General features: G+C 45.0%; 1 pseudogene; it reads left to right on the top strand.

Moving 5' to 3' along the window:
* Positions 1-1,762: 1,762 nt before the first annotated feature.
* Positions 1,763-2,060, top strand: LOC133769611 (cytochrome c-like; annotated as a pseudogene).
* Positions 2,061-9,024: the final 6,964 nt, after the last annotated feature.

The raw sequence follows: 9,024 nt of genomic DNA, 5'->3' as shown, positions 1-9,024 counted from the left end.
CACTGTTGGCTGGAATGTAAATTAGTACAGCCATTATGGAAAACAGAATAGAACTTCTTCAAAAAGCTAAACATAGAAATACGACGTGACCCAGCAATCCCACTGCTGGGTTTGGTTCCAAGAGAAATGCAGTCAGTCTGTCAAAGAGGTTCTGCTCACGGCAGCAGTGTTCACAAAGCCGGGACGGGGAATTAGCGTACGCTTCCGTCGGTGGATGAATGGATAAGAAAAATATGGAACGTGTACACAAGTGGAATATTAGTCAGTCGTAAAAAAGACCACAGTCCTGTCATCTATGGCAGTAGAGACGGAGCTCTATGCTAATAGAGTAAGCTAAGCCAGGCACAGGCAGACAAACGTGGCGTGTTCTCACTCATACATGGAAGCGGAAACCGTGGACCTCTTGGAAGCAGAGAGCAGAACAGTGCTTACCCGAGGCTGGGCGGGTACCAGGGAAGGGGATGGAGAGCAGCGGACTAATGAGAACAAATACAGTTTTAAGGAGGACGATGTGCTAGTGTTTCATAGCACAGTGGGGCAACTGTGGTTGGCAGTCATTTATTCATGTTTCAAAACAGCTAGAAGAGAGGATTTTGAATGTTCCCAATACAAGGAAGTCATACACGTTTGAGGTGACGATATGTTAATTACCCTGATTTGACCAGTACATACTGTATACATGTATCAAAATATCACATGGAACTCCAACGAGATGTACAATTATTATGTGTCAGTTTAAAGTAGGCCAGCTTGGGACTAGCGCTGTGGCCCTGCCACCCCCATGGGAGACCCAGATGTTACTTCAGGCTCCTGCCTTTGGCCTGACCAAGCCCTTTGGGAGAGTGAATCAGGGTTTGCAAGATTCTCTCTCTGTCTCTCTGTTTCTTTCTCTCTCTCTCTCAAATAAAAATGAAAATAAGTTTTTGAAAAATTGTAGCATGTCTTAAAGTTTACATTTAACAAAGTAACCCACTTAAAACACCTCAAATGTGCAATTTATTATGTTCATGCTATTCGTAAAATAATTTCAGAACTTTTAAGGACATTAAAATACACACCCCGTAAGTTAAAAAATGTAAGGTGACCATCTCCTCCTTTCTGTTGGTCTAACTCTATGACTGCAGGGATGACCCCACAGAGCTGATACATCGAAATTCTTAATGTGAGGTTCCCCGTTGATGCGAGACCTGGCTGCGACAGGCCCAAATGGGGTGGGCAGGGTGAGTGGTCAGCTCACCTTTAAACTGGCAAAATGTAAGAGACTGGGGAGGGGTTACCAAGAACAAGGCATGCCTGCCCCAGGCTTACCCTAGGGCGACACTGTAGGGAATTTTTAAAGAATAATAAAACTGGCTGAGGGGGCTGCTGGTGTTTCATTCATCGCCAGTTATGAAGCTGCTCACCAGCATCCCCTGTCAGAGTCATTGGAGTCCCGGCTGCTCTGCTTCCAATCCAGCTTCCTGTCAATGCACCTGGGAAACCAATGGCTGATGGCCTGAGTCCGTGGGCCCCTGCCACCCACATGGGAGACCTGGATAGAGTTCCTAGCTCTTGGCTTCCGCCTGGCCCAACCCCAGCCATTATGGCCATTTGGGGAGTGAACCAGCAGACTGGAAGATCCCTCCCTTCTCTCCCTCTCCCTCTGCCTCTCTTTCACGTAAATGAATAAACCATTAAAAAAAAAAAAAAAACTGCTTTGGCGAGCAGGACGTCCAGCTTCCCAGTGCAGCCCTCTGAAATAAGAGCGACGAAAGAGTTAAAAATGGGTGCTGTCGAGCACGGCAAGAACATTTTTGTTCAGAAATGTGGAAAGGGAGGCAAGCACAAGACTGGACCAAGTCTCCCTGGTCTGATTAGGCGGAAGACAGGTCAGGCTGTTGGCTTCCCCTGCACAGACACCACCAAGAGCAAACGCATCCCCTGGGGAGAGGACCCTCTGATGGAGGATTTGGAGAATCCCAAGAAATACATCCTGGAACCAAACTAATCCTCGCTGGCATCAAGAGAAGAATGAAAGGGCAGGCTCGATAGCTCATCTCAGAAATGATACTAATGAGTAATGACTGGCAACTGCCTTGTTTATTACAAAACAGGAATGTCTCATGACTTTTTTATGTGCACCATAATTAAATTCTCATGAATGGCTGACAGAATATTTTTCTTTGACAGTCCTGATTTAAATAAAGTTGCCTCGTGTGGTTACATAAATATGGTTGGGTTTACTGAAAGTTTGGTAGTAATTCCAGTTCAGTAATTGCCCTTACTGTTTTCCCCTTCCAAGGATATGATTGGACTCAACTAATCTTTTCGCAAAGATTGTGAATGCCATCCCAAAACCTGCTGGGAGATCGGTCTTTGATCGGTTGCTTCATTCCCCAAATAACTGCAATGGCTGGCCAGAGCCGGACAGATCTGAAGTCAGGAGCAGGAGTGGTCAGAGTTAAAACGAAGTCACTTGTGTCAACCCTAACAAAACCAATCAGTGCAGCCAGGAGGTTATGAAGAAAGGGTTGTTAGATGTAATTACCTGATACTAATGATCACAAAAGACTCTACCAGAACCACATTACACAGAGGACACCACAACCTTAGGCCACAGCCTGCAGCACCAGCATCCTGTAAGGGCGCTGGTTTGAGTCCCAGCTGCTCCTCTTCCCATCCAGCTCCCTGCTAATGAGCCTAGGAAAGCAGCGGAAGATGACCCAAGTATTTGGGCCCCTTGCACCCATGTGGAAGACTGGGAAGAAGCCCCTGGCCCCTGGCTTTGGCCTGGTCCAGCCCAAGCCGTTGGTGACAATTTGGAGAGTGAACCAGTGGATGGAAAAATCTCTGTCTCTCTCTAACTCTGCCTTTCAAATAAATCAACATTTACACACACACAAAATGATACTTCTGCAAGGACACCTGCCCATCGATGGTCTGTCCAATCTCAGACTAATGCCTCTGCTTACTAATCATTGTGGCTAAAGATAATTGTCTCAAAACGTTCGATGCAATCCTCCTCCTCATTTTTCCCTTTAAAACCTTCCCTTTGCCTCAACCTCCTTGAATCTTCCTATAGTTTATTCTAGCATTGTATATTGACACTGGGATGCCATGGTAATTCCATTGCCATGCTCTGGCTCTCCCAAATGAATGCCACGATTCTCCAGGGAGCCTCCCTCTCTCTGATTCTTGTCTGCATTAGGTTGACAACCCAGAGAAGCCCGGAGCAGGTGCAGAGGGAGCCCTTTGCCCTCATTTCCCCAGCTTGCTCTTCTCTGCCCGGGGGGAATCTGCTGTCAGGTTGAGGCAGAGGCCCCCTGCTGACTCTATTTGGGATTTTTTTTTTTTTTTTTTTTTCCGGGTGAAAGCAGGCTTGAGGCAAGCAGCCCGCAGACTCGTTTATTACAGTTGGTACAACAGCTTATATAGCCAAGACCAGCCAATCTGGTCAAGGGGCGGTCCATACCCCAACCAATCACAGCCTGTTGCCAGGCAGTTTCCACAGCCATCCAATCACAGCCTGTCGCCAGGCAGTTTCAAATCCATCCAATCACAGCCTGTCGCCAGGCAGTTTCCAGAGCCATCCAATCACAGCCTGTTGCTAGGCAGTTTCAAAGCCATTCCTGACTAACTGACGCTCGCTTGCCAGTGGCCACCTTGGCATGGCCTTCTCATTCCACTACAATCCTACATGATATTTTTTAAATAATTGATTAATTTTCTATGCAATTTCCAATTTAACACCAAGTTTTTTCATTTTCAATTATCTTTATATACAGAAGATCGATTCAGTATATACTAAGTAAAGATTTCATCAGTTTGCACCCACACAGAAACACAAGGTGTAAAAATACTGTTTCAGTACTAGTTATAGCATTAATTCACATTGGACAACACATTAAGGACAGATCTGACATGAGACGTAAGTACACAATGATTCCTGTTGTTGATTTAACAATTTGACACTCTTATTTATGGCGTCAGTAATCTCCCTAGGCTCTAGTCATATGAGTTTCCAAGGCTATGGAAGCCTTTAGGGTTTGCTGACTTTGATCTTATTCCGACAGGGTCATAGTCAAAGTGGAAGTTCTCTCCTCCCTTCAGAGAAAGGTACCTCCTTCTTTGATGGCCTGTTCTTTCCACTGGGATCTTACTCGCAGAGATGTTTCATTTAGGTCTTCTTTTTTTTTTTTTTTCCAGAGTGTCTTGGCTTTCATGCCTAAAATACTCTCATGGGCTCTTCAGCCAGATCCGAATGCCTTCAGGGCTGATTCTGAGGCCAGAGTGTTGTTTGGGACATCTGCCATTCTATGAGTCTGCTGTGTATCCCACTTCCCATGTTGGATCCTTCTCTCCCTTTTTGATTCTATCAGTTAGTATTAGCAGACACTTGTCTTGTTTGTGTGATCCTTTTGACTCTTAAACCTATCAGTGTGATGAATTGTGAACTGAAATTGATCACTTGGACTAGTGAGATGGCATTGGTACATGCCACCTTGATGGGATTGTATTGGAATCCCCTGGCACGTTTCTAACTCCACCATTTGGGGCAAGTCTGATTGAGCATGCCCCAAATTGTACATCTCCCTCTCTCTTTCCCACTCTTATATTTAACAGGGATCACTTTTCAGTTAAAATTTAAACACCTAAGAATAATATATGTTTCTCATAGTGTCCATTTCACTTCAACGGTTTCCCCTTTGGTGCTCAGTTAGTTGTCGCCCATCAGGGAAAACAAATGATATTTGTCTCTTTGGGACTGGCTTAATTCACTCAGCATGATGTTTTCCAGATTCCTCCATCTTGTTGCAAATGACTGGGTTTCATTGTTTTTGACTGCTGTATAGTATTCTATGGAGTACATGTCCCATAATTTCTTTATCCAGTCTACTGTTGATGGGCATTTGGGTTGGTTCCAGGTCTTAGCTATTGTGAATTGAGCTGTGATAAACATTAAGGTGCAGACAGCTTTTTTGTTTGCCAATTTAATTTCCTTTGGGTAAATTCCAAGGAGTGGTATGGCTGGGTTGTATGGTAGGGTTATATTCAGGTTTCTGAGGAATCTCCAGACTGACTTCCATAGTGGCTTAACCAGTTTGCATTCCCACCAACAGTGGGTTAGTGTCCCTTTTTCCCCACATCCTCTCCAGCATCTATTGTTGGTAGATTTCTGAATGTGAGCCATTCTCACCGGGGTGAGGTGAAACCTCATTGTGGTTTTGATTTGCATTTCCCTGATTGCTAGTGATCTTGAACATTTTTCATGTGTCTGTTGGCCATTTGGATTTCCTCTTTCGAAAAATGTCTACTGAGGTCCTTGGCCCATCTCTTAAGTGGGTTGTTTGTTTTGATGTTGTATAGTTTCTTGATTTCTTTGTAGATTCTGGTTATCAACCCTTTATCTGTTGCATAGTTTGCAAATATTTTTTCCCATTCTGTTGGTTGCCTCTTCACTTTCCTGACTATCTCTTTTGCAGTACAGAAACTTCTCAATTTGATGCAATCCCAATAGTTAATTTTGGCTTTGACTGCCTGTGCTTCTGGGGTATTTTCCAAGAAGTCTTTACCGGTACCTATATCTTGCAGGGTTTCTGCAATGCTCTCTAATAATTTGATGGTGTCGGGTCATAGATTTAAGTCTTTAATCCATGTTGAGTGAATTTTTGTGTAAGGTGAAAGGTAGGGATCTTGCTTCATGATTCTGCACGTGGAAATCCAGTTTTCCCAGCACCATTTATTGAATAGACTGTCCTTACTCCAGGGATTGGTTTTGGATCCTTGATCAAATGTAAGTTGGCTGTAGATGTTTGGATTGATTTCTGGTGTTTCTATTCTGTTCCATTGGTCTATCCATCTGTTTCTGTACCAGTACCATGCTGTTTTGATAACTACTGCCCTGTAGTATGTCCTAAGATCTGGTATTGTGATGCCCCTGGCTTTGTTTTTGTTGTACAAGATTGCTTTAGCTATTCGAGGTCTCCTGTGTCTCCATATGAATTTCAGCATCATTTCTGCCGGCCGCCGGGGTGGCCCCGCACCCGCGTGTCCAGCTCGTCGTGGCGAGTTTCGTCCCCGCCGCCCGCGCGGTAGACGAGGCGCAGGGGCACGGTGCTCTGGCGCTCCAGGAAGCGGTTTTCCTTCCTCCTCTCCAGCCCCGCCAGCGAGGCGTCCCCTGCCCGGCCGCAGCGCGCCACGGGGCAGGTCCCCAGGGCGCAGAGCAGCAGGAAGGGCCCCGCCGCCGCCCGCATGGTGCCACCGCCAGCCCGCCTCGCCCGACGCGCGCCGCTGCTCACGCCCGGGGCGCCGAGGCCGCCCGCCCGGGTCGGCTGCCCCCGGCCGCGCTGCAGCCTGCGCCGCGCCGCCGCCTCAGTGCTGCATTGTGAGCGAGCGACTGCTGCATTGGGCGGGTGGCGGTAGCTAAGTGGCTTCTGGCGCCTCCCACCTCATCGCCTGGCTCGGGCCCAGACGGGCGACGAGCGCACGGCGGGGAGAGAGCGAGCGGCGAGCGCCCGGCGCTCTCGGCCCCCCGGGATTTTTTTTTTTTCATTTTCAATTCTCTTTATATACAGAAAATCAGTTTAGTATATATAAAGATTTCAACAGTTTGTCCTCACATAGCAACACAAAGTGAAAAAATATTGTTGGAGTATAGCATTAAATAACAGTGTACAGCATATTAATGACAGAGATCCTACATGATATTTTTTTAAAAAATTGATTAATTTTCTATGTAATTTCCAATTTAACACCAAGGTTTTTTTTTTTTTTCATTTTCAATTATCTTTATATACAGAAGATCGATTCAGTATATACTAAGTAAAGATTTCATCAGTTTGCACCCACACGTAAACACAAAGTATAAAAATACTGTTTCAGTACTAGCTATATCATTACTTCACATTGGACAACCCATTAAGGACAGATCCCACATGGGACGTAAATACACAGTGACTCTTGATGTTGATTTAACAATTTAACACTCTTGTTTATGGTGTCAGTAATCTCCCTAGGCTCTAGTCATGGGTTGCCGAGGCTATGGAAGCCTTTAGGGTTCACCAACTTCGATCTTATTCCGACAGGGTCATAGTCAAAGTGGAAGTTCTCTCCTCCCTTCAGAGAAAGGTACCTCCTACCTTGATGGCCCCGTTCTTTCCACTGGGATCACACTCGCTGAGATCCTTCATTTAGGTCTTCTTCTTCCTTCTTCCTTCTTCTTCTTTTTTTTTTCCAGAGTGTCTTGGCTTTTCACGCCTAAAATACTCTCATAGGCTCTTCAGCCAGATCCAAATGCCTTAAGGGCTGATTCTGAGGCCACAGTACTAATCCACTTAAGAGATGGGCCAAAGACCTCAACAGACATCTTTCCAAAGAGGAAATCCAAATGGCCAGCAGACACATGAAAAAATGTTCAAGATCACTAACTAGCAATCAGAGAAATGCAAATCAAAACCACAATGAGGTTTCACCTCACCCCGGTTAGAATGGCTCACATTCAGAAATCTACCAACAATAGATGCTGGAGAGGATGTGGGGAAAAAGGGACACTAACCCACTGTTGATGGGAATGAAAACTGGTTAAGCCACTATGGAAGTCAGTCTGGAGATTCCTCAGAAACCTGAATATAACCCTACCATTCAACCCAGCCATCCCACTCCTTGGAATTTACCCAAAGGAAATTAAATTGGCAAACAAAAAAGCCATCTGCACATTAATGTTTATTGCAGCTCAGTTCACAATAGCTAATACCTGGAACCAACCCAATGCCCATCAACAGTAGACTGGATAAAGAAACTATGGGACATGTACTCTATAGAATACTATACAGCAGTCAAAAACAATGAAACCCGGTCATTTGCAACAAGATGGAGCAATCTGGAAAACATCATGCTGAGTGAATTAAGCCAGTCCCAAAGAGACAAATATCATTTGTTTTCCCTGATTGGTGACAACTAACTGAGCACCAAAGGGGAAACCTGTGGAAGTGAAATGGACACTATGAGAAACAGTGACTTGATCAGATCTTGTGCTGACTGTTGATGTACAATGTAATACTTTATCCATCTTAGTATTTTTTTTTGTTCTAGTACTAATGCTTGAACTCTGTAATTAACACACAACTATTCTTAGGTGTTTAAATCTTAACTGAAAAGTGATCCCGGTTAAATATAAGAATGAGAAAAAGAGAGGGAGGAGATATACAATTGGGGACATGCAAAATCGGACTTGCCCCGAATAATAGAGTTAGAATCGTGCCAGGGGATTCCAATACAATCCCATCAAGGTGGCATGTACCAATGCCATCTCACTAGTCCAGGTGATCAATTTCAGTTCACAATTGATCACACTGATAGATTTAAGAGTCAAAGGGATCACACAAATAAGACTAGTGTCTGCTAATACTAACTGATAAAACCAAAAAGGGAGAGAAGGATCCAACATGGGAAAGGGGAGACACAGCAGACTCATAGAATGGCAGATGTCCTAAATAGCACTCTGGCCTCAGAATCAGCCCTTAAGGCATTTGGGATGTTCTGAAAAGGTTGCTTCAACAAGTCTGCAGGCAGCCACCTCACGACTGTGGGCTCCGGTGAGTGCTCACGTCGAGGTCCTCTTGTGTTCTGAGTGGGAGTGCATGTCTTCCCTTGGCTTCTGGGGACACCTGGGCAGAATTCCGTTCTAACCAGTAAGGAAGCTGCCCCCACCTCTGCCCGCTTTGGCAGCACCCCTGGAGCTCTGGAGCGCATGGTGACATCTCGTGGCCTCTTTCTGGCAACTGCTTTCCATGATTCTTCAACGACAGACGGAGGGTTAATCTGCACAGGCGTCTGGGCTCTGTCTAACTCTGTTTTTTCCCTCTGCCTACTTTGAATCTGCTTTTTTTTTTTCTATACTAAGATAATTTGGTTTTTCAAGTTTGCTTGGAAGTTTGTTATTTCAGCCAGTCCTGGCTGAAATGTAAACATTGAAAGAAGTTAACTCCTAAACTCATTGGAGATAGAAAAAAAAAAAAAAAAAACTAAGCTGCTTCGAGAATAAAT

The sequence above is a fragment of the Lepus europaeus genome, chromosome 11, assembly GCF_033115175.1.
Source record: "Lepus europaeus isolate LE1 chromosome 11, mLepTim1.pri, whole genome shotgun sequence".
Lineage (NCBI taxonomy): Eukaryota > Metazoa > Chordata > Mammalia > Lagomorpha > Leporidae > Lepus > Lepus europaeus.
The sequence above is the reverse complement of the archived record's forward strand: the minus strand, read 5'-3'. Positions and strand labels throughout refer to the sequence as shown.